We start from the raw sequence: 26,620 nt of genomic DNA, 5'->3' as shown, positions 1-26,620 counted from the left end.
TTTGGAGGATTAACATTTACGATAGGGAGGGCCATATTTTCATACACGCGCAGGTCGTCTATCAGGTGTCAACTCGAAAGACCTGCAATAGCCCTCTTTTTTTATTTTATTATTTGAATATTATGAATTGGGACTTTGTCTGCCTTTAATTATAATGCAGCATTTTTCAACCTAGTCAAAATCCCGGTACATCTCCTCCAGTGGACGGCTGCATACCTCAGGCGATACGAGATAGCCTTACTGGACTCCTGTTCAAATTATAAATGTTCAACCACTGGATCAAGTTTGATTCTTGCTTTACATTGATGGCATATGTCTTCTTTACAAGATCCTCAGCGTGTCTTGTTTGTTCGTCAGTTGCGCAGAAAACATAACTACCCTCTTTCTCTATTGTAAGTAAAACTATGTTTAGTGAAAGCACACGAGACAATAATATTGGCAGAACTTTACCAATATAGCATTCAGGGTAAGACACACTCCCAAGATGGTGGGACGGTCTTCCCTGTTAGTTAATAGAAACTACGCGTTTAGCACATTCCCTGCGGAATACTTGGCTTGGAACGGCATGAACACATTACTCTACTCCTTCGGGAGTTGGGGAAACTTGCTGAGAACAATTATTGTAGTATGAATGGATTTTGGAAGGAGAGGAACTAGTATTATAGGCGGTTGAGCTCAATTTGAATTTCAAGAGGATAGTGAAAGAGATAAAATTATATTTTACTTTTATCCACCGGGAAATGAATGTAGCCGGTTTCTCATTACAGTCATCATCATCATCATCTTCGTCATTATCATATTCTAAGGGCTAAACCTTGTCGCCGCAACCATAAATGTCTATCTTGAGCCATTTTTTTTAACTCAGCGTAGGTCCTGCAGTTCATCCTCAGAGGCAGGTTCATGAAATAAGACACTCTGGGTAGTCTTCTTCCTTTTATTCCGGCAATTATTCTTTCAGTGATGTCACAAAGGAACTCCTCATGCCGCAGAATGTGACCAATAAATATTTTTCTTATTTTTTAATTTTCAATCATCAGAATCCGTTTTTGTCTTCTCGCTCTAAGGACTTCGGTAATGCTCTTCATTCCAGTCCAAATTATCCTATGCATTCTTCTCCAGATCCACATTTCAACTGCTTCTAGTTATTCCTTTCCAGAATAATGTTTATGATTTCATCAGACATCCACGGCTTCCTCGGCTGTAACTGTCTCCTTCCCAGCACTTCTTCAGCAGACTCGGTTATACCATTCCTTATTTCCATCCATTTTGCACTCTCATGAAGAGCGTCTGCTAACTCATTAGTTTTCATTCTGTATGTCTTCTGCACGCCGGTGTTCTTTAAACTTGTGTGCTCCACTTATGTTGGATCACTTTCATATTCCTTTTTAGCTCAATGCCACACTTGCAAGATTGTGGTCGCTGTCCACATCAGGTCCTGGACAGCTGTGACTGGATTTAATCTGGTTTCGATATCGCTGTCTAATATATAATTAATCTGATATCTTTCATTATCTCCAGGTGATTTCCATGTGTATCTTCTTCGGACTGGTAGTTCAAAGAATGTAATAGTTATAATCAAGTCGTGTTGTTCACAAAATTCTAAAAGTCTCTGACCTCTTTCGTTCATGTACCCTAGTTCGAATTTACCAGCATATTTCACGCTGTTATATAAACCAAGAGATGCATTGAAATCGCCCATTATGACCACATTATCTTTATTGCCTTCGAGCTCTAACAAGCTTTCAATTTGCTCGTAGACTATCTCTACCGCTTCGTCGGAACTGTTTGATGTTGGGCAGAACACCTGAATGATCACTGGATCAACTGGAGTGGCTTTCACTTTGATATTCATCAATCTGTCACTAAAATGATATGTGTTGATCACATGACTGGACCATTTTCTTCGCAATATAATAGCGACTCTTTAAATTCCCGAATTTTCACTTCCATTGTAAATTATTCTACATCCGGCTGAGTATAAGTCCCTGTTTCCCGACCGTCTTGCTTCACATATTCCTAAAATATCAAGTGCTGTTTCTTCCATTGCCATTCTTATTTCTTCTAGTTACCTATTCCTTGCATTACAGTGTTCCTTGTAATTGATGATAGCATGTAAAATGGCAGTATCAAATCTGCACCAAGAAATATGAGAACAGCATGAGCACGGGCAATGAAGAGGAGGCTTCACAGTAAAAGTATGAATCAGGAAGGGGTTAGAAATCCTTAACTGTCCTCGACCTCAGTTGGAATCAAACCCTACTATCTTGAGAATAGAAAACAAGCACTGGCGTACTGCGCCAGTTAATTCGGTTATCAGTACTAAGACCCCCTACATACAGGGTTACTTACCTAATATGTTACCTGGAAATAACGTCTAAACCATTAAATATATCAGCATTCTGTTTTTATATTCGTAAATATTACCCAGGGGCTTGTAAAAATAATAATGTGCTACTTATTCTCATGGGGTGATTAACAACCGAGATATTGATACTAACTCTACATGTTTAAATGGAACGGCACGAATACATACAGCTGGCCTAAACGTCAAACTGCGTACAAGTTGAAGTATGTAAGTATTTTCAAAATCGGACAGTTATTTTTGAGGTATCAATAAAAGCCGTATTTGGGCTTCTGCGTGCCGCATCAGACAGCGTGCGGTCGGCCAAGGACGTATTAGCACGCAAGCTGTTTCCTGGCATTCATTCCAGCCACAGAACGCACTGTCAACTATCGTACACATAATGTGTAACAGGTTGCGCTCAGTTTGGCGTCTTTCCGCATGGATTTGAACGGAAAGGATTTGGAAAGGACGTTGGCCGTGGCCTTTCTAAAAGGTATCAATCCGGAATTTTTCCTGGTGTTGAACATGGAACACCATGAAAAAAACTTTCTGATCGAGCGGGGCAGGGACTGGAACATGCGCTCGCCCGAATGCACGCTGCTACAGTCGTGCTTGAACTCCGCGGAGATTAATGGTTATAAAACAAATAAATTTAGTGTTGCTGCCATCTCACCACCATCAGCTCTGAATAATCCTACATAATAAGTCGAGCTGTTTGTTTCCTAATATCTAACCTATCCCAACCCAAACAATCCAGCATTGGTAGTAACACTGCTCTTTCGTCTGAAATAACCCAGCACAAAACCCACCACATGTGCACGATATTATGCTTACATGCCTGGTATCCATTCTGTGGCTGGAATCACACTCAGGAAACTGTTTGCGCGTCAATATGTTCTTGCACGACTGCACGCTGTCTGATGCGGCATGCAAAACCACGCATGCTGTTTTTATTGATATCTCAAAAATTAAGTGTCTAATTTCCAAAATACATATTTGAAGTTGTACGCAGTTGAACTTTTAGGTCAACTGTGTGAATTTGTGCCGTTCCATTTTAAAATATGGAGTTAGCATCAATATCTCTGTTATTAATCACACCATGAGAACACGTAACACATTATTTTGCAACCCCTGAACATCATTTACGAATATGAAATAAAAACCCGATATTCTTAATGGTTCAGATGCTATTTCCGTGTAACATCTTAGGTTAGTAACCCTGTATAATAAGACACCTGGTGAATAGGTTCACGGAACCTCCATCTTACAGTAGACAGATGTGCCAAACTCAACGCAGCATACCAACTGTTGCAAAACCATTACAGCAAGAAGTGCATTTCGAAGAACACCAAAATATGCCATTACAAAACTGTTGTCAGACCCCAGTTCTTATATGCTGCGGTGACCGTTGTGGTGAACAGGAAATGCACCATGAGCGACCTCGAAAAATTCGAAAGACTTCATTCATGGCAAAGAGTGTTCCCGGATAGAACCTACCAACTGAAAGCGAACTCTGACCTGTACCAACGGTTGGAAACGGCTAGCATTAGCATACGACGTAGGTGTTTGAAGTTTTACCGGCATCTTCTGAGGATGGACAACGAAGACCTTCTCACTTATCAAAAGCTACAAGACTGGAAGCATGTGGCTAAATGAAGTAAAAAAGTGTTTCCGCTGCGATTTCTGATATTGATGTCTCAGACCGCGCTAAACGGTGTATATTGATAAATTTGTGGCCTCCTCTATCACTGGTTGTTAATCTCGCGAACCTCTTTCACAGGAAAGAAAGGAAAAGTTAATAGCAGGACTCAGGAGGTACTGGCGAAGTAGAGTATCCAGAAAGGACTAATCATAGTGGGCTTAAATCACTAATAAATAATACATCGGGTTAAATGTAAGTTAAACGAAATCTTCTCATTTACTTTCGACATGAAAAATGAATATAATACTTTCTGAAAAAAAACCCTAATATTTGCTGGTGGAATAATGCGTTGTTAAGCACCAGTACCGCAATAAAGGGTATATATTATGAGCTTAGAGGAAAGGAATACATGTTAAATATGCATGACAACAATTATCATTTCTAAAGTAGCCTCGCTCTGATATACTTATGTGTAATATGTATTCATTTATGCACAGTGCTCCCTTCTTAATCTGTCCTCCCTCTTTCTCTTCTTCTGTGAGATTTAATAGTCATTTTCTGGTTATTCGTTGTTCAAAGTAAAAACAAAGAATAAAGTAACCGCTTTTAAGTTCCTTGGAGATTAAAACCTTCATTTAGAAATTCATAAGGTGAGCATTCTAAACTCGGATGTGCAGCTCTCTTGCTGCCGTGGAAAAGAATGGATTTTATCATTGGTTTTCCCGATAGAGAGAAGAACGTACCGTAATGTATTCTTCGGTAAACAGCGACAGTTTAAGTTCCTCTAAAGGTCTAGCGAACAGCACAGTTCGAAGTTCAAAGAGGGAAAGTAAGAAAAGAATATTATCTGATAGTAAAGATATTTGTCCACGGAGGAAATATGAAAGAAAACCTTGAATACAATTCCGTTTGTGTCGGAAATGAGGCCTTTTACGCCGTACTTCGTCACGAAGTGTTAGGTTTATACTGTGCGCTTTAATTCCTTCTCCGCACATTGTTGTTTGAAATGTTTCTACATTGTAGAAAGGAATTCTGTACTAACTAAAACATAGACAGTGCGCGTCCAATCCGTGTCTCGTTTCTCTACGAAGTCGGGTAAGAAATGAGGTGAATCTTCATAGCGAAATTTACCCCGGATGCCCTTCCTGACATCACCCTCATCAGAATGGTTAATGAAATGAAATGAAATACCTGATATGTGATAGTAGCAAGAGAGGGAGTGAAACACAGTGCCGGCACGTAGCCTACACCTGTCGAATAGCACCAAGGGTTCTGCTCAAGAATTTTTACGTCTGCATTCGACGGAAGAATCGCTATTAAGAGGTTTGGAATTGAATCGAGTGATTATAAATTGTACACCACCTCTTCTCCTACCCTACCGACCAACATTCTCATGGGGATTTTCTTGCACCAACGGGACTCTATCCGTTTAACTACGGTGTCAGACCGTAGAGATTTAACGGCTTAATGATCGTGACCATCAGGTGCACTACAAAGTACAACATTGACAGTAATTATATGTAATATATCTTGTTTTTCCATGTTCTACTTCTAATTCTGTTTCACAATCAACTTGAAATACTAGCAAAAGGTTAAATATGTTTCGTGAAAATTCTGTACCGTGTGTTTCAATTACGATCGCAACCATTTGCCAACGAACAGATAATATAACGTGGAGGGAAGAACTAAGTTAGCAGTTTAACTTTAGGAACATTCCCGCAGATAGATAAATTATAACTTATTGAGTTTCACTTATAAATATAGAAGTTACTTTCTCGTAATGCGGTCTTATCAAAAGGTGATCATTCCCATTATTCAATCAAATCCGAAGAGACCATTGCACAGGCAATTTCTTTAAATCCATTTCAATGAGCACAGTATTTGGCAAGGATCTATAAACTGTGATAGGAAGCGCACATTCAGATTTACAGTCAGACATCACAAGAAGCTGGAAGGCAGAGCATTTACAAGGATACAAAAAATGTTTGAAACAGATGTCTAATGTTGATTGACGACGCAAGGTGTGTCAAGCTTCGTCACACTGTGGCTTTCCACAGCCAATAAGAATTACTTGAGTCTTGGAAAACAGGTATTATTTTAGGGAGACCAGGCATGACCCTCTGGTTCGAGAAGTTTTAAATAAGGAATGTCTCGACAGAATTGAGACGAGGGATTGACATCCCTTTTCATGGATACTCGTGATGCCATTGGATAAATATCCGTTATAAATTTATTCTTAGCGAATCAGAAGGATGATTGTAGTACGGCTTTGGCCGCTGCATCTTCTCTCGTATTACTGATACGGTTATTAGGGGAAGGCAAGACGGTTCACATCGCCTTCAATTTGCCCATTAACCTAATTTGAACAGAAACGCCCCTCTGTAAAAACTGTAACATGTAAAATATTGTCTAGTTTGCTTTATATTACTAAAGTGTAACAACTTATTATGTAAGTAAATATGGTGGCCATCATCTTAATATTATGCCAACATTCATTGTACAGAACCTCAGAGCAGATGCCTGAAATCCATTTCTCCAACTTGAATCCACAAAACTGATCGAAGCAACAATGATTTGCGTATTATTTGGAAAATTCCCGGCGTTTCACGGACACGATGTGCAGGAGTGACGACGGACAGACGGAAGGACACAAGCAAGATAGCTGGAAAGTCATGCGAACAGCTTCTCCGCAGAAACAGTGTGGCTCGTTGATGCTCGATCTTCGCAGACCTCTGACTCCTCCCGCTTGTATTTGTACCATCTAACACCCCTTTAATTCATAAAACAAAGTTTTTCTGCATCCTACATACAATTCAAAATTGTTTAGTCAAAAATATATCATCCCATTTATCTAACATAGAATTATAGGTTTCAATAAAGAAGAAAAATCCTCCCCTCACTCGCTTCAAGCCGGCGTCCCACAGGCTGGAGCCATCTTCCATACCCTGTACGCTTTATATGTAAATGACCCTCCAATTCGCCATAAAGTGGAAGTACAGCAGTACGCGGATGGCATAGCTTTTTATACCTGTAAGACGAGAAACGCAGATTCCATCTCCGCATTGCAATCTTGGGTCTCATTGTTCTGGTAGTGATGCCTTCTGAACAAAATGGAAACGAATGCCACTAAAATCCAGGCAATTCTAGGAGAAGGCCTAGATTTGGTCATCTTATTAATAATAATGTCCCATTGCCTTGGACCAAAAATATCAAATAACTCGGCCTGAAAATGGGCAGATGTCTGACATGGAGAGAGAATACAGAGTAGGCTCTGCAACGAGAATGGACACCCACACATAACCTAAAACCTCTGCTATTTCTCTACTTAAATAAAGAGAAATATTTATTTAGCATGTATATAGACCCATGCTACTGTATTGTTGTGAGGTCCAGTGCTATATTCCAAATACTCCTCTTTCCAAATAGAAATATTCCAAACAGAACGTCACAGAGCATGATCAAAGCCCCATTGTTGAAATCTAATAGAATGATACGCTCCGAAGTTTGTATTCCGACTATAAGTTCTCAAATAAATAAAATAGCTTAGACGACGAAGTCTAAAATTCTCTTAGCTCGAACGACAGTCCCGGGCATCTCTGTTCTTAAACAGACCATGAGGACCAAGAAACCAAACGCAATGTACAAGCACTAAGACCCTTGGCTCAGTTATGACCTGGTTTAAGAAATCTTTCGGCCTTTTCCAAATTAACAACAATTATCTCATTAATAAATATAAAAAATACCCGTTTCTTAGTAAGGGAGATTCCTCATCCCACTAAAAAAAATACTAGAAAGGTATTTTTCCAAATTTATTCAGCGAAGTGGGGGTTTCCTCCTCTGACCTGGAGGAGAATACCGGCTCCAAGCTGGATAGTTTTCCAAAAGTGCAACAAAAGGCATTTTCCTACTCATCAGGTATCCTAGCAAACAGATGTATAAGAGGGCATAGTTTTCGTCCTGGAACACTTTATTTACTCGCTCGTCCGCTCGCCGAGAACAAAAAAAGAAGTCACAAGACCAGAGAAGGTCCGAAAGCAAATCAATCATGGCATAGGGATATTGGAGTTAAACGAAGGTAAGGAGATGTTACAGCATGCAAAAGATGGTACCGTTGCATTTTGCTGTGCGTGATGATGTTGACGGTTGAAGATGAAATTGATTACGTCCTGTGTGTAATTTTCATCACATGTACAGTACAGTACAGTACAGTACAGCTTATTCACAACGTTGCTCCGGAACAGATGGCTTTTGAAGCTTCCATGATAAAACCTCATTCAGATAATGGATGTGATGAATCACCTTTGAGAAATCTATTTTGAACACCACGAGCGTCATGGGAGAGTATGTTGAATAGGCAAATAATATCTACTGTACCTTTAAGAATTTGTATACACCGGGCGAGTTGGCCGTGCGTGTAGAGGCGCGCGGCTGTGAGCTTGCATCCGGGAGATAGTAGGTTCGAATCCCACTATCGGCAGCCCTGAAAATGGTTTTCCGTGGTTTCCCATTTTCACACCAGGCAAATGCTGGGGCTGTACCTTAATTAAGGCCACGGCCGCTTCCTTCCAACTCCTAGGCCTTTCCCATCCCATCGTTGCCGTAAGACCTATCTGTGTCGGTGCGACGTAAAGCCCCTAGAAAAAAAAAAGAATTTGTATTGTTTCCCATATCGTTCACTAGTGATCGTAAGCGCACTTGACCATAATTCAATGCATAATCCAAGGAGAGTTCGCAATCTGGCAAGTTCTGCTTACTTCTTAGTCTAAAGTATCCACCTGCTCATTATGTGGAATTTCTGTGTTTGATGGTATCTAGAGTGTCCGTGAAATAATAGAGCAAGTCAAGCTTAGGAGAATTCTGGATTTAAAAGGATGATAATATTAATATAAATTATTTTAGACTGGTCTACGTTGAGTGCTGTTTGAGAATAAATAATGACATAGGTAACAATGCACAATACCTGCACTCGCCGTGGTGTGAATAGCGCTCCCAAACAGTGCTTGGGTCACGCGCCAGCTTTCTCTTCTAGGCTCAACGGACAAGCGAGGAAGCGGAGCCACTGCTTGTGCCAGCACGTGCCAAGCTACCTTCGTGCCACGCACCGGCTATAACCGTGGCCAACGTCTCCCTTTTGCCACAATTTCAACGGGATATATTATTTTTGAACCTACTGATAACAGGATTCTGAAGCAATATGTGTTACATTTCTTTTGCAGAAAAGTTACATGTCCCTTCGACTTGTCTTACCAATTTTCAAACACTATAAACAGTAGAGTTTCTGTATTGTTACGGGTACAGCTACTCACACAGAATATTGCCGGCATAAATTTGCTTGGGATCATGTGCTGAGATTATGAACAACAAGGTACACTTCTAGAGCGCTTAATACGTAATCCAAGCAAGGGAAATAGAAGTTTGTGTAAACTTGATTAAATGTTACGTTGTGCTTGTAACAGAGAAGGGTCTAGGAAGCTTAATGCATGCCCAGCGAGAGCACGTGATATAGGGCAGAATTTCTCTAAATTAACAATTATGGGAGGCTAAGTCAAACCAAACCCCACGGCACTTAATGCCCTTGAAAGGGCCTTGGCCTTCCCAGCGACCGCTGCTCATCCCGAAGGTCTGCAGGTTACGAGGGGTCGTGTGGTCAGCACGACGCATCCTCTCGGCCGTTATTCTGGGCTTTCGAGACCGGGGCCGCCATCTCACCGTCAGATAGCTCCTCAATTCTAATCACGTAGGCTGAGTGGACCACGAACCAGCCCTCAGGTCGAGAGAAAAATTCCTGACCTGGCCCGGAATCGAACCCGGAGCCGGAAGGCTGAGTCAAATCCCCAATATTAAGGTAGAGTTGGAAGTATTATTCTTTTCCATGACGATAATCAAAATAGTATCTATAAAATGGAACAGCTGTTATTAATGAAAATCGAAACCTCGGAAGACCGACTATGATAACACTAAAGAAGCAGAATCACATGTAAGGTTTTTTTTTCAATAATGCTATGGTGTATTGAAGGGTATAAATCAGTTATGGGATTATAAAAGACTGCAAAAAAGACCTCGACAATGCTATGAGATGGGCAGCAGACAATGGTATGATATTAAACGTGGTGAGAAGTCAGGCCGTATGTTTTACAAAGAAGAGAAGCCCTCTCAGTTTTAATTAATGTGTTGATGGGATGATAGTAATTCAGATGGTTTACTGTAAGTGCCTATGTGTTTATACAAGGTAAGATCTTGAGTGGGTAATTACATAAACGGGACTTTAAGTAAAGGTTACAGACCTCTTCATGTGATTATGAAGGTAATTAGAGGGTTCTAGTAACGATGTGAAGGAGAGGACTTATAAGTCACTAGTACGGCTCCAATTAGAGTATGGTGATAGTGTATGGGACTCTCACAAAAAAAAACTTTGTACAAGAACTGGAAAAGTTTCTAGTTCCAAAAGAAAGCAGAACGATTTATTCTGGGTGATTTCCGATAAAAGAATAGTGTTAAGAAAATGTTGCAAACTTTGCTCTGGGAAGACTTAGGAGTAAGGAGACGGGCAGCTCGACTAAGCGGAACGTTCTGAGCTGTCAGTGGAGAGATGGTGCGGAATAACACGAGTAAACGAATACGCTTCAGTGGATTGTTCAAAAGTACAAAAGATCATGAAATGAAGAGAAAGTTGTAATATTCAAGAGGACAAATTAGGGCAAATACGTGTTTATAAGAAGAGGAATTAGGGATTGGAATAATTCTGTCAGACAAATTTATACTGCTGATGTAACCAAGTCTCATTCATCATACACAATCATCACACATACGTTGCTGAGTTATTTACGTCTGAAATGCGTCAGGTATTTTTGACGCATGCTGTAGAAAGTACGGCGCTCGCGTGCAGCCTAGTAGAATCTTTATGATTTTCTTAACAGTTCTTTGCCTCAGCCTGTGTTGACTTTATCCCTGGTATATGATACCTATTTTACACCAGAACTTCTCTCAGCATGTGTCGCGTTGCTGCACGACAACGCCAAATGTACGCGTGAATTGTTACGGTGATTCCAGTTGGAGATAGTGGGCTTTCTTCCCTGCAGCCCCGACCTGGCATCTAGTGATTTCAATCACTACGGTACTCCGAAAATCTTCGTGGGTGGTAAGCGATTCAATAACGATACGGTCGTTTACAGATACAGGGACTGGCCGCAGATTTCTTCCATGCCAGAATTAATCCCTTGGTGTTCCCTTAGAACAAGTGCTTCGGCAGCAATGGCGACTGTTTAATAGTAATGCACATTAGTGCCGAATTACTGTGTAACTTACATCGGTCAGTAAAATGAAGTTTCCTGCAAACTCAAAAAAACTCGTAATCTGAAGGCCATCGGACTGAGCAGTGATCACTTGGTACGCCAAGGCTCCCTGGGGCTGTAGGGGTAGCGAACCTGCCTCTTACACGGAGGACCCGGGTTCGATTCCCAGCCAGGTCAGGGAATTTTACCTGCACCTCAAGGCTGGTTCCTTGTCCACTCACCCTACGTGATTACAACTGACGAGCCGTCTGACGGTCAGATAGCGGTCCCGGTCTTGAAAGTCAAGAATAACGGCCGTGATGATTCGTCGTGCTGACCACACGACACCTCGTAATCTGCAGGTCTTCGGACTGAGCAGCGGTCACTTGGTGGGTCATGGCTCTTTGGGTCTGTAGTACCGCGGGGTTAGGTTATTATAACACATTAAATGATCGTGAATTAAGTAATAGTAACAGATCGAAACGCTCGCTCACGACTTCAGTCAGTGCACTCACAATTAAAATCGGAATAATGCTAAATATCACAGCATTCAGTCCATCCTGGCCAAGGGGTTGAATCATTCCAGCAGAATTACGCCACTACTGACAGCACTCGTCGAATGGACATCATGGCGTTCGATAGAAAATCAAAAAGTAACTACAAAGTCGATCGGACTGTCAGATACGAGAATGACACGATGCAGTTAGTTGAAGTCGACGAAGATAACAAAAACAGATGTAACCTGTTATCCGATACTGCCTTAAAGTACATCACCTCAAGATCCTTGAACCACTAGCGGAAAAAGAAAATAAAATTCTTCGTGGACTTCTGCAACAGACCCTGTGGTATTCTGTAATTTCAAACAGAATAAAAATAAGTTCGAAAATGTTTATCACATATACGTCCGGCTCCTCTGTTTGTCAGTGTCGAGGACTTCAGTTCACATGGGTTCCTTTCCAGCCCGGGTCACGCATTTAAAGTGCATCTGTATGATTTATGTATTTCACTCTGGGACTGGATACTTCTATTTGTCAATATTCTCCATTTTGTGTAAACACAGCACACCACCACAGAAACACACAACTGGGAACACACCTGTCCACATCGGGTTGCCATCAGGAGAGGCATCTTGGCAATAAAATTTTGCCATGTCCATATGTGTGACACAATCCACAACCCCACAAGAATACGGGCAAGACAGTAAGAAGAAGAAGGAAAAGAAGAAGAAGATTAAGCAGGTATACATATTTCATAAGAAAGGTCCTGCTCTGCCGTTATTTTCAGGGAAAGTATTAGAGCCTGTTCATTTCAATGGAGTGTAATATCCGCACCAGTCCAAATCCAAAATCGTATGCGACCCGCTTTTGTGGTGTGGAAGTTGGGACCACCGACCACAGATAGCGTCCTAACTGCACGGCGTCGGAAGGGAAATATCTTCATTCAACTGGGTGGTAATTTGCGATGTGATACTGACATTGTGACAACGACGACGAGTGTTAAGTGGAAGGGTAGGAGGTGCGACTTGAATGAGCAGGTTTTGAGATGTGGTTGTGGCTAAGGAGAGTTCGTAAGGTGGCGGAGTGTAAGTGTACGCAGGCGGCTAAGTATACGCAGTCAATTTCTTCAGCCGTTGGTCACTAGTCGACAGCTGAGAGTGTAGTGTGGTGATGTGTTACATACAAGGTGGCATCAGCAGCTTGGATGCGTTATCTGTACGATCATAATTCAGAAAATGTAAGATATTATTTTTCGCGAAACGTACTATAATATTTTAATGAAGTAAAATAAGCCCCTGAGTTGTCCAGAATAACGACACCTGTTTGACTTAAATTCTGTGAAGTATGCTATTAATGTTGGTTAGGATTCCATCATTCGCATTTAGAAATAATATCACTAGTGCCATCTGCTGTGAATCAAACACAAAAATTAACAGCCGGGCAAGTGTGCGCGCCTAATTCGAGCGTGCGTACACTTGGCCGCCACACGGCTGCTGATATGAGAAGCTCAGTTTACGGTGCCTCGTCTTATAATTATACCAGCTGGCTCACGGACGCCGTACTTTCTACTTATAAACGTCCCGCACTCATAAGTGATGTGTGGGGTGTCTACCAACTGATTTTAACAGGGGAACTACTGCCAGCGGGCAGGTTACATCAGAATATGAAGACATAAGAAACAGAGTCGCACTCGCAGCATGTTACTCAGCGCGGCCGGTCGAATGCATCCGTTGCATTCGTAAACATCGTTTTCAACCGTATAGTTCTAGGCTGGTGTATGGTACAGCCGCACTATATTTGTTGTCTGCATATCGGCAATGGCTAGTGTGATCAGCAGCGGTGAATATATAGACATTATTTTAAACTGGACAACCTGGTCGGAATGCAACAGAAGCTCCAAACAGACGTACGACTTCTACACACATATTTCGCCGAACAGTATTCGTTTTTGTTCCACGCAATCATCTCATTTGTCGAGTTGAAAGTCTACACGTGTCTAAATTAATAAGTGATTAAATGTCCTTTTCTGCATCTTTGCGTGTTAACAAACAGTAGCGGCGATTAGGGGGTGGGGCGTGAAGGGAAAGTCGCCCCTCGCCACTTTGTGGAGTAAACATTACATATTCACTTTAGCCACCTGGAACTAGGAATTATTATTATTATTTGTTTTGCTAATTGCTTTACGTCGCACCGACACAGATAGGTCTTATGGCGACGATGGGATAGGAAAGGCCTAGGAGTTGGAAGGAAGCGGCCGTGGCCTTAATTAAGGTACAGCAACAGCATTTGCGTGGTGTGAAAATGGGAAACCACGGAAAACCATCTTCAGGGCTGCCCACAGTGGGATTCGAACCCACGATCTCCCGGATGCAAGCTCACAGCGAATTATTTGTAAAAGAAACGTTATCTGTACAAGCCTTTGTGTGTTATCTGCTAATTCATTCCTTTATTTTCCTTAATTAACATAATTTTTGGCGGAAATAAGCACCAAATGCCGTTCGTCGAGGCTAACCGATTTGTATAGCGCTACGGCAAGTAGTGGAGACTTTTCATATGCTGTGGGGAAGGGTAGTAGGGGTATAATGTTTTTGCCAAGATCATGGACACTGAGTTATAATTCACCGATATGTCGCACGCATTCGTCAGTCTGGCAGCCTCTTCAGTGTCTGTTAGTTCCTTAGTTTGTATTAAAATACTAAATAATTGCATGATCAAGAAAACGGCCGATACCTTTCAACACCTAGCCATTTCCTGTCCCATCGTCGCCATAAGCCCTAACTGTGTTGGTGCGACGTGAAGAAAGCTGTAAAATATGATGTGAATGGGTACATCTGGTTGTATCTGTGCATCCGGCTCTTCATAAACTACCTCACCACACAGGTCCTCAATAGAAAATTAGCAATTTTTGGAACATAATGTTACATTCATGGAGGATATAACTTATTACCTCCCTAGCCCTGATATAGAATTTTTCCATACTCACTGCACATCAGCAACTGCCAGTACTAACGCTGTTAAATTTATAATTGTCAACTATTGCAGAGGGCGATAAAGGTCTGGTCCATATGTCGTGTGTTACACCTCTAATTGTGTTCTCGAGTCATTCAAGTGTAACAGATAGGGGAGACCTGATCCGATGGTAATCGATCACTGGCTGACCCGGCAGGTAAATGAGCGGAACTTTATCTCTCTACCAGAATACACCGGCTCAAGTCCAACCCACACCTACTGTAATCGTAAGATTGTCAACAAAACAGAAATGGGATATTGATAATAATAACTAGTGAACCCGAGCTGCTCCGCAACATTCCTTACAAATAGATCAGATAACTCGTCTTGATATACCTGTCCCAGTTTCATTGTTTTGCCTTCCCTTTTCAATAATTTTATGAACATTTAATACCTGTAATAAGTGATTCATTCGTAATGCAGTTTATACTCGAATATGCCGAAACATAAATATTATATGCCAGAAATTGAATCTTAATGAGGCTTCTTATAGTTCGAGTTTCATTATGATACAGGTCCTCCACCAATCAGAGTTCATATATTCAATATAATGCAATTATTTGACCAATTAGGTAAGGATAACATCGGACCTGCACTCAACTCACTAGCTTAGCACTTGTTTCCAAAATCAAACATGTCGGACACACATATTAACATCAATGCACCTTATACTTCCAATATTCCACAAGCACACGGCACATTCCCGCAAATTCACTTCACTAACTGTACAAAAAACAATTTGTATTTGAAATAAAGCTAGGTTAAGACAACCTTCTATCAAAGCTTTGAAAACATATGACATTGACAACGTCTCTGATCCAATAACCCAGCGCATGCGCTCTGTTTAGTAAACTCAACTGTCAAGAGACATCTCGACAGAAATTTATGAATTAAAAAGAAATAGACTTCTAATTCACGTCGAGCATAAACAGTCGTATGCAACTCGCTTATAATGGTAATTAAGACACTCGTATGGAAATCATAAAATTCGCTTCGCTGGTTTTATAAGCATATTCGTGTCTTAATTATTGCCGTTATAGGCTTGTTGCATAATTTACTTTTATAACTCTTCTTTCCATACAATATTATCCGTGATTTGACCATTCGGCCATATCTGGATCTTAACATTTTCATACGATCTTGCCTGAGATAGGTCCATATACAATTCCCCGTGGCTGAATAATTAAAGTAAGTAGACACCCACTTTTTCAAGAGTTTGCCCTTGCGCTTTATTAATGGTCCTACCGAAGGCTAATCGATTTCATACCTTCCTGTCTGTATGTACGTAGACTGTTTTACCTTAGTAGCATGTAAGTTGTTAGGAACGTAATGCAATCCGTTGCTAAAGGTCAAAAATTAAAGAGTATCTAACAGAGAATAGTATTCTTCCATCATCAAAGGAAGTGTATACTCTCTGGCTTTACAGGTAGTAATCAAATATGGCTGCATGTAATGATATTACTAAGGATGAAAATCACATTAATGAAAGTGTTAGTCGCTTAGCAACCGCTAAGTACAGGATGTATTGCGGGTTAGGGTAAGCCTTCGCCTGCAATTATTGGAGTGACCATTTAATGATTTCATTTTATGATTACTCAAAATTGGCTGAACTTAGAGACATATCAATGTCTCCTGATTCACTGGCAACTAATTCCGGAAAGAATAAAACAGAAATGAAGAAAATCACTCCAGTAGATCGGATGGAACGGACTTGCCAAAGCTATTTTTAATATATAGATATTAATAATAATAATAACATTAATAATAGTAATTTTACATTTCTTTTGAGAAAACTTTGGTCTTGACCAACATTAAAGAGGCCGGTAGCTGTTTAAGTTAGGAGATAGAAAAATAAGAAGAGATAAGAGCTTTGACTATCTGGGAGAAATATTACACGGGAATGAGCCGGAAAAGAATGTCATTAAGGAGTGGGCGGGAAAAATGGACGAGGAACACCTACAACAAGAAGGTTCTATCCCATGGGAGCTAAATTGTCATTATAAAGGGTTCTATTTTTTTCGGGAGAACATATTCCCCTCCTGCTGTGTTATGTAATTCACCCAACTAAAGCTTAACGAGAACACCTAGAATGAGCTGCAGAACATAGTCATTTTATAAGACTGAAATATTATTCAGAAAGTACAGAAGAGAGAATTGAAGAATCCTTAATGAAAAGGTCAACACAGATTCATTTGCATTCTATGTTATCATGTCTAATGCAACTGAACACCAGGGAAGCTCGAGAAAATGCAAGTTGATATTAATTGAAGATAGGATAATAAGTGAGGGCAGCCAGATAGGACAAATACGTAAATGTCAAGTGGATGTACGTGAAAAAGAAATGTCTCTCACTAAATTGTGATAATACGAGTTACGGATTTAACAAAGTGGTAAGAAGGGAGAAATTTAGTCGCAGGGATTCTTAGATGAGAACATGACTTTTGGTGATATTACTTAAGTCTAAGGAGGCAAGAAATTAAAGCAGAACAAGAAGTAGAAGAGAAACACAGTAACAATTATAGCATATGCCATAAAACACCTTCCGATGTGAAATAGTGAGCTACATTCCGTGGTACTGTTGAAATATTAACAGTCGCCCTTAATGCTATTGGAAGCCGATTGTAGCCTCCAACGGTATTCTTCAAGTATACAGCAGAATGGCAGCTTGACTTCTCTCTCGCTTTCTACCCAAAGAAAAACCACAAGTTCACAGGAATAAAGACGAAAATGGCATTAGGTTACAAGGTGGCAAGCAGGCAGAGAAACTGCCTTGGTAACCGGTAAGTTCGTTGTCGGTCTGCGCGGGTGTCCGTCACTCAATGCAGAGCATGAAACCCTTAAAAAATAGTAATTTTCTCGTTTATTTGAACAGTTGTAGAAATTATGCACGTAACAAAATTTGTTTAAAATGAGGGGTCGTATCACGTATCATCTACGGATTTAGAGAAAATCAATAGAATAAGAGAAAATAAAAGAACTGTTCTAGTTTTTGTATGAACCCCCAGTCTGTTCCGTGATATTTAAATCATATGCATGTCTAAACCTGTTTCATGGTAAGTACAGTCTAAATACGAAGTTTGGTCGAGATCTACCCAGCCGTCTCGCAGTGATGGTAGAACAGACAAACAGACACGAAAGCTAAAAACCTTTGATACGGTCTTGAGTTGAAATAAAACCGATAAATATCTGAAAAATTGGTAAAATAAACGAAATAGGTTTTGAAAGAACTCATGAAATTAGAAGCATTTTTTATCATTGAATGTATTGAAGGTAGATGTTACAGCAGTATAAAATTACTGACTGACAAGTATTTCAAAGTCGTTATTAAGGCGCATGTGAATAAAACCAATTGTCAGCAGAGAAACATCTTGTCAGTAAAAATGAGGAACTGAAAAAGGTATAGTATGTGTGATTTGCTCTTGGAGATGTTATCAGACTGCAGTCATAACATGACTATTGAATGTTTTAATTTAATAATACATTTGTTTTATTCGTATCACTGGTTCTTTCAGATCAGCATATTCTTTCTTCCCCTTATTATGTTAGAAGAACGGCGCAAACGTCTTAAAAATCTATATTTCGTTGGGGTTTAGAAGTCGGAAGGTGTAGTGTTTTAAGAGCTCGTTGTGTTAGTGTTCTCTTCGAGTCGCTAGATGGCAGTATTACGCGCTGTCGCCACTACTCTGCGTGGGAAGTGAGGAGAGCGGTGAGGAGAGTTTCTATTATCATCACATTAAGCAATTCGCTTTATCCCATCCAAGTTTGTAGTGTGAAGTAAATATGATCCTGTGGTAAGTGGTGGAACCTTGTCAGTAAATATTTCGGCGTAACTTAATCATGAGTTAGTAGAAATTTGGAATATGAACCTAGTTAACTTGAGAAGAAATCTACCTTCATGTACGTCATTTTCGGAAATATTTGTCTGGCATATTTTTCTTTCTACCTATGGGAATTTATGCCATACTAGATATTTATAGCTGGAGTATACCCGTCATTGACGGCTCAGATTTTGTAATTGCAGCAGTAATACCACCAAGCGGAGATGAGTGGCAGTAGAAGAGATACAGCAAGCTTCAGTATTACTAGTGGCCTGTCGCAGAAATCAATAATGGAAGCGTGAGAAAAGTAACGGAAAATATACTGAACTTTGCCTTTAAACTTACACTTTCCTTGTGACGATACATATGGAATTTTTGAACCTTGGCAATTTATAGAATTTTCACAACGAATTATGTTCACTAGTCTTGAATCTATCACATAAAGCTGGCCGTATAACGTTCGGCAGTTTCAAGAAGGCAGTAAATCTGAAATGTACCAATGAATCGTCCCCTGAATTTAAAACAGTACGGACCGCAGTTTCTGATTTTCGCACTAGGCCAATGATAGAAGATGTATGTTAGCTGTATTCATATTTTGTAAATTAGCGTTTACCGAGCGATTTGGCTACGCCGTTATTGCAATATGTGTTTCCGCGGTTTCTGATTTTCACACTAGGCAAATGATAGAAGATGTACGTTACCTGTATTCATATTTTGCAAATTAAGGTTTACATTCATAACGATCAAGTCTAAACATGCATAACTATGATGACGTCATCGCTGCAGGTTATAAACATAATAATAACACGTGCTCACTCTAGCCTTAAGCATAACATCGCGTCGTTATAGTAATGCATGTTTAAACTTGATCGATAGAGACATAAAGCTATGCCTTGACAGAGGAGGTAGAGGAGGAGGTACAGGAGGAGGAGGTCATAACATCCTATCTATAGCCACTATCTACCTCAAGCTGTTCAGAATTATAGTCTTGTTACCATTGCGGTAGGCGATATATTTTTTCTCTATCCGAATCCTATAAAAACCATCTTCTTAGGACAAAGATATCCCCTTCTAACCAGTAAACATTATTTAATCAGTTATTTAGTGTTCTGAACACAACAATTAGTTTTCTCAACACCTGTTGTAAGTAACGGCAACAGCAGCTTCGTTGAAGGTAATAAGTATGTCAACAAAAACAAAGTCATAGAGTGTTGAAAAGAGCAGCTTCGTTTAAGTACACATACAAACTAGGCTCTCTAAGATAATAGTATGTCGAGAAGGGCAGATCTCTATAAGATGGTAAATATGTGTCGACAAGGGCAGCTTGCTTTTATAACTAAGATGGTAGTAAGTTGAGAAGGGCAGCTTGCTTGTCCGCAGCGTAGCTAAGTCCCGTCAAGATCATTTAAATTCCGCGCTATACAGTCTACTTCCGTCTAGATTGCATTACTCAAGTAACCCATTTTCAAAACAAGTGAACGTGGTTAAAGATGGCGGCTGTTATCTTGACAGATGTAAAGAAAAGCATGTGGAATTTCAAATTGCCCGCTACGCTGTGCATAAGGTAGCAACCATCACGTTTTAGACGCTAGCACGATGCTCTCTTGTTTAAAGATGTCAGCTGTCGAAAAAGGCACGTGGAATTTCAAAATTTTTGCGCGCCCACGTGCATAAGGTGGTAGCTATGAGGTTTAGTGCCGTAAAGATGGCAGCACTGAGGTAAGCAATGCTGCCTTGTTTAAAAATAGCGGCTGTCAGCTACACAGCTGTCAAAAAAGCACATGACTTTGCTTACAAACAAGACCACGTTGCTTTGTTTACAAACAAAAGCACATGGAATTAAAATTTCCCGCGCTGCTGAGTCAACAGTCACGTGACCCACTCCGCGGCCTCTGATTGGCCCGCTTTGGGAGCCCCACTACCCTACTACTGAGGAGGGGTGGCCACGGCTCTACCGTGGCTCTACACCTCTGCATTCGGGAGATGGGACAGGGCTGGACCTGATCTGGCCTCAACCGTCGGTTGTCCTGAGAATGGTTTTTCGGTGTTTTTCCATTCTCTTGCACTAAAGCGAATGCCGGACAGTTCCTAGTATAGGCCACGGCCGCCAACTTCCTCACCTTCTCCGAGCATCTCCTTCACCGTAACAAATCTCCCGGCCTGAGAGACGGCGTCACCGTTTAAGAGGCCCGCCTCCCCCTTCAGGGGAGGAATGAAAACATTTTGGTAGTAGTAATCTTTGCAATCCGACCAACCAACCGAGCAGAGGAGGGGTGGTCGCGTCTCTGTCGTAGCTTTACGCCTCTGCATTCGGGATTGGTGCCCACAGTCGACTGTCCCGAGAATGGCTTTCCGTGGTGTTCCATTCTGCTGGACTAAGGCGAACCCTGGGACAGCTCTATTATAGGTCACGGCCACCAACTCCTTCACCTTCTCCGCACATCTCTAACGTATCACATCTTCTTTACCATCTAGGAGGCCCGCCGTCCCCTTCAGGGACAAAATGAAAGCGTATTAGAAGTAGTGATTAGGTGCTGGAGCTTTATGCTTTCTTCTGGTTAAGTAAGTAAACCCGCGTCCTCGTCCCGAGATTGTACAACTTTTCTCACGCACACCCCCAATGGAGGTTCATTATTCCTATCAGAAGCACCAGGATTTGGTGTAGGTTAAGTACAACACAGATGATAAACAGCAAGAAGTAGAGTACAGAAGTTAGAATACAGTACAGTGAATTGTTAATAAAAATACAGTAGGCTATACAAAGTACTTTAAACCTAATACGTCTATGAGACCAAGATGTAAGTCAATTGAACTATTCACAAACGTCTGATTGCCATGTAGCCCTTATCCTAAGTAAATGTTCTGTGCCCAGTAGCGGGTGACGTCAGCAGCAATACGTTTGTTAAGCAATAAATCTTTCATCGTGCATGTTGTTGAACACTGGTGAAGGTGTTGAGCTGTCCATAGTTCCTCACAATCACAGAGGGGAGAGTCATTTGTGCAGGTTGAGCTTGGTTCTGCCGGCTCCGGTACATAGCTTGGCGAACACCTTCCATGTAGCCCAGTCCTTGTGGCCAGGAAGGAGGCTTTCTTTTGGAGTCATCCAGTTGGAGATGAGCAATCCTTTCCTTTCACATTTTCGTTCTAGCGGTATCAATACTTATATCCGAAGGAAGACATTTTTTTTAGATATAAGGCGGAGTTGGGCGCGGGAATATCAAAATTGTGGGCGTCCAATGGAGGTGAACTGCATGCACCATTTTAACCACATACCAGCTCTCCTGCCATTCTTAAAATATTGGCAGTACTGGGAATCGAACGCAGGACTCCGAGGACGGCGGCAATGAACATCCCTCGTCCACCAAGCGATCGCTCCTTTTCGTTCGTAATTGTTTCTTCTTTTTCTTTTGCTAGTGGTTTATCTTCGCAGTAACTCACCAATTGCTTTCACCAACGCAAAGATAGGAAAATATTAGGATTGGGATGGCAGCAGCTGGCTTTAATTACGGTACAGCTCCATCACTTGTACAGTGTGAAAGTGGGAAACCATGCAAAATCGTCTTCAAGGCTGCCGACGGTGGGATTCGAACCCACGATCTTCCAAATGTAAGCTCACAACTACGCCACCTACATTTAAATTCTCATCTCATCTTTATTGCCATCATTATCTTCCCAATCAATATGGGCTAATGACCAAGTAGTTTTCAACTTACGTAAAAAATGATCACGACACCAACCACTATCATCGCCAGTTAGCTTCAAAATACAACTTTTTTTTTTTTGCAAGTTGCTTTACGTCGCACCGACACAGATAGGTCATGTTGCGGCGATGGGACAGGAAAGGGCTTGGAGTGGGAAGGAAGTGGCTGTGGCCTTAATTAAGGTACAACCCCAGCATTTGCCTGGTGTGAAAATGGGAAACCACGGAAAACCATCTTCAGGACTCCCGACAGTGGGGTTCGAACCCACTATCTCCCAAATACTGGATAGTGGCCGCACTCAAGCGACTGCAGCTATCGAGCTCGGTCAAAATACAACTATAGTCCCAATACTTATTAAACGTCCTTCTTAATTACCATCGGAGCGTGATCGTATAGGTAGTGCGGGATGTCTCCTTAGCGCGTCCGTGTCTTCACGGTTCGCTATCTCACTCGCGCTAACTGAACGTCCTGCGCGAAAGTCGGACGCACATGTGGGAGGGGCAATAGATGGGTGCTGGTTCAATTCCCCTCCACTCACTGCCCAGTTTTTGTCTAAGCACTGTTAACAGTAGCTGAACACAAGGTGTCAACAAGCGAGTTAAGAGATAGCGAATTGGAAAGAGAGAGAGCGCATTAAGGAGACCTTCAACACCACCTGCATGGCCACGCCCCGCCGGTCATTCAGAAGGACGTTTACTAAGTATTTGGAAGATATCGATATATTTCTATAGTGTATACTCAAGGCGTCATGACGAGCTAACTGCTCCAAGCCACCCGGCAATTTTGCATTAGTAATCATAAAACTGCTGATGATTTTGAGAGTTAACACGCTAACCTTTCTACATACAGGGACTTCGTGTTCACCTGTCGCTACCAACTACGCCGCATTTTCTGCAGTTTGTAGAGAAATTAAGGGCAAAGAAGATAGACATGCGGAGCGGATTTTACTCGTCGGATGCAATGAACTACGAAGATTGGCAAGGAAGGGGACACGAGCTCAGACACTTAGTTACACTCTTCGCCATACATGGCTTTCATTATAAGTTGTGTAAAACCAAGAAGTTCCATCAACCGGTCAGGGACTGTGTTTGTGTACGTTGTGGCAAAATCTGTTGTGATTTGCTGCTATGATTTGTACTTGTGGGCATGAATCTTTAACAACCTTTTGCAAAGATGAAAAATTTGATTTTATTATTAATGTACATCCGTTTTTGGCCATTGGCTGTAATACAATTTTTCATTATTAATTTATGGCAAAATTATTACTACGACTATATTTAGGACAATGGTTTTATTTAAAACAGTGTGGCTTAACATAAACCGTTCACTTGTGAATACATCATCTATTAGCGAATAAAATCATGGAAATTAATTGAAGATTTTAAAAGTTTACCTAAATTTCCCTGTGGAAAAATCAAAAGATCATAAATATGTATTTCAATAAAATATGCGGCGCGATGTTACCTAACAACGGTGCAGGTTGTGATGTGAAGTAGTGATGGATGGCCATGACATACACCTCCATGGCTTGTGCAGCTCTCTATATAGATCTATAGACCGAGTGACTTGGTCGTGCGGTTAGGGTCTCGTAGCTTGAATTTGGAAGATGGTGAGTTTGAATCTTACCGTTGGCAGCCCTGAAGATTAATTTTCGTGGTTTCTCACTTTCACACCGGGCAAAGAGTTGGGACTGAACATTAATTAAGACCACGGCTACTACCCTCCTAGTCCTAGCCCTTTCCCATCTCTGTGTCGCCGAAAACTTTGGATGTGGTAGTGGACGTTACACAACTAGGAAAAAGAAGAAAAAGGATCCATGGCCTGTGCAGCTCTCAAGATGCTGTTGCTAGGTAACATCACGTCACACATTTTGTTATATATACTATTTAGACACACAAATTTTCGGATGACACCCAGTACTCTTTATGTCAATACAATACTGGTGGTACTGCTCCAATATCTACAAAGTTACTAGAGTGTGTATTAAAAAGAAATTAATTTGATTACGAAATATGGATGGTCAAGCCCGGCAGGTAGCTGCGAACGTTAAAGCGTGAAGTCTGTAAGTGGTCTGACACCGTGGTTAGCCGGTTCGAGTCCCGCTGGTCGAAAAATATTCACCATCAGAATGTTGGCTGGCGGGGTTGGCGAGGTGGTGATATAAAATGTCCAATCACTAGATTACGTCCGAAAAGCCTGTAATCAAATTCCAAACCTCTGCATAGTGCTTATATGGTGTGAGGGCATATGACGCTCTTAATGGTGTTTCGTCCGTCGGATGGGGACATAAAGCCGTGAACAGACTCCTTGGTGCTATTCGGCATGGCTAAATGGTTAACGTGCTGGCCTTTGGTCCAGAGAGTCCCCGGCGGGCAGGAGATTTTGACCCTAAATGGTTAACGTGCTGGCCTTTGATCCAGAGAGTCCCCGGCGGGCAGGAGATTTTGACCCTAAATGGTTAATTCCCTTGGCTCGGGGACTGGGTATTTGTTCTGTCCCCAACATTCCTGAAACTCACACACCACACATAACACTACCCTCCATCACAATAACACGCAGTTACCCACGCATGCCAGATGTCACCCACCCTCATCGGAGGGTCTGCCTTACAACGGCTGCACCCGGCTAGAAATAGCCACACGAATATATTATTTACATCTCTGCAACTCCCCTGATAGGATTGACGTCAGGAAGGGCATCCAGTCGTGAAAACTTGCTAAGAAGATCCATCTCACTTCATGCCCAGCCCTGCAGAGAAACGGGACAAGTGTTGGACATACATATAAGCAATGGATGTACCGAACGTGCACCAACGAGAATCAAGATCAAAGCCACATTAATGACGAGACTTACCATTCATGGTTTCCACCTTAAAATATGTCCGGCTCCATGGCTAAATGGTTAGCGTAGTGGCCTTTTATCCAGAGGATCCCGGGTTCGATTTCCGGCCAGGTCAGGGATTTTGATCTTCCTTGGTTAATTCCGACGGTTCGGAGGCTGTGTGTACGCGCCGTCTTCATCAATATAATTCAGGGAGTCAACTCAAAAGACCTATACCAGACTTCTTAGGAGGCCACACGCCATTATTATTATTATCATCATTATTATTATTACCATAAGATATATTCAATCAGAACATTCCCTAGCCCGAATGACAAATGTGTGTGTGTACTGCGTTATCCAAGGCGTACCAAGCATCATCTAACGACGTGGCACAAAAGAACATTATTTTAGTGATTACAGTCAGAATTGATCCCCATTCCAGCGATCTTATTTCCTTTGTGATTCAATAAAGTATGTATATAATTATATTCGTATATTCACCTGTTGAATAAATTCTGGAGTAGGAAATGCAAAGTGGGTGCCAGTCTGGGTAGAGCTGCTCTTTTGTGCTGCTGCCTCCGGGGATGTGTGTTTATCCACTGTGCACTTCCACATGCGTGAGCCGGACGTACGCAACAAGCATGTTAGGTCATATCTAGGAAGTTCTGACACTGACCCAATCCCACTACGCTTCCGGTAACAGTAATTTCACGACCATCATAGTGCTTGTTGTTGTTGTTGAGTTATCAGTCCATAGACTGATATGTTGTAGCACTTCATGCCACCCTATCCTGTGCTAATCTTTCATTTCTACGTATAACTACTACATCCTACATCTGATCTAATCTGTTTGTCATATTGAAACCTTGGTCTTCCCCTACTGTTCTTACCGCCTACACTACCCTCAAAAACCAACTGACCGGGCGAGTTGGCCGTGCGCGTAGAGGCGCGCGGCTGTGAGCTTGCATCCGGGAGATAATAGGTTCGAATCCCACTATCGGCAGCCCTGAAAATGGTTTACCGTGGTTTCCCATTTTCACACCAGGCAAATGCTGGGGCTGTGCCTTAATTAAGGCCACAGCCTCTTTCTTCCAACTCCTAGGCCTTTCCTATCCCATCGTCGCCATAAGACCTACCTATGTCGGTGCGACGTAAAGCCCCTAGCAAAAAAAAAAAAAAACACAACTGAACACGTCCTGGGTGTCTTAAGACGTGTCCTATCATTCTATATCTTCATCTCGTCAAATTTAGCCAATTCGATTTCCTCTCACCAATTCGACTCAGTATCTCTTCATTCATAAATCGATTTATCCATCTCACCTTCAGCATTCTTCTGTAACACCTCATTTCAAAAGCTTCTACTTTCTTTCTTTCTTTCTTTCTTTCTTTCTTTCTTTCTTTCTTTCTTTCTTCTTTCTGAGCTACTCGTGTTTCACTTCCATACAATGCCACGCTCCAGTTGAAAGTCTTCAAGAAACATCTTTTTAATTCCTATATGAATGTTCGACGTGAGAA

Source organism: Anabrus simplex, chromosome 4 (genome assembly GCF_040414725.1).
Source record: "Anabrus simplex isolate iqAnaSimp1 chromosome 4, ASM4041472v1, whole genome shotgun sequence".
In the NCBI taxonomy this organism is placed as follows: Eukaryota; Metazoa; Arthropoda; class Insecta; order Orthoptera; family Tettigoniidae; genus Anabrus; species Anabrus simplex.
This window is presented reverse-complemented; position numbering follows the sequence as displayed.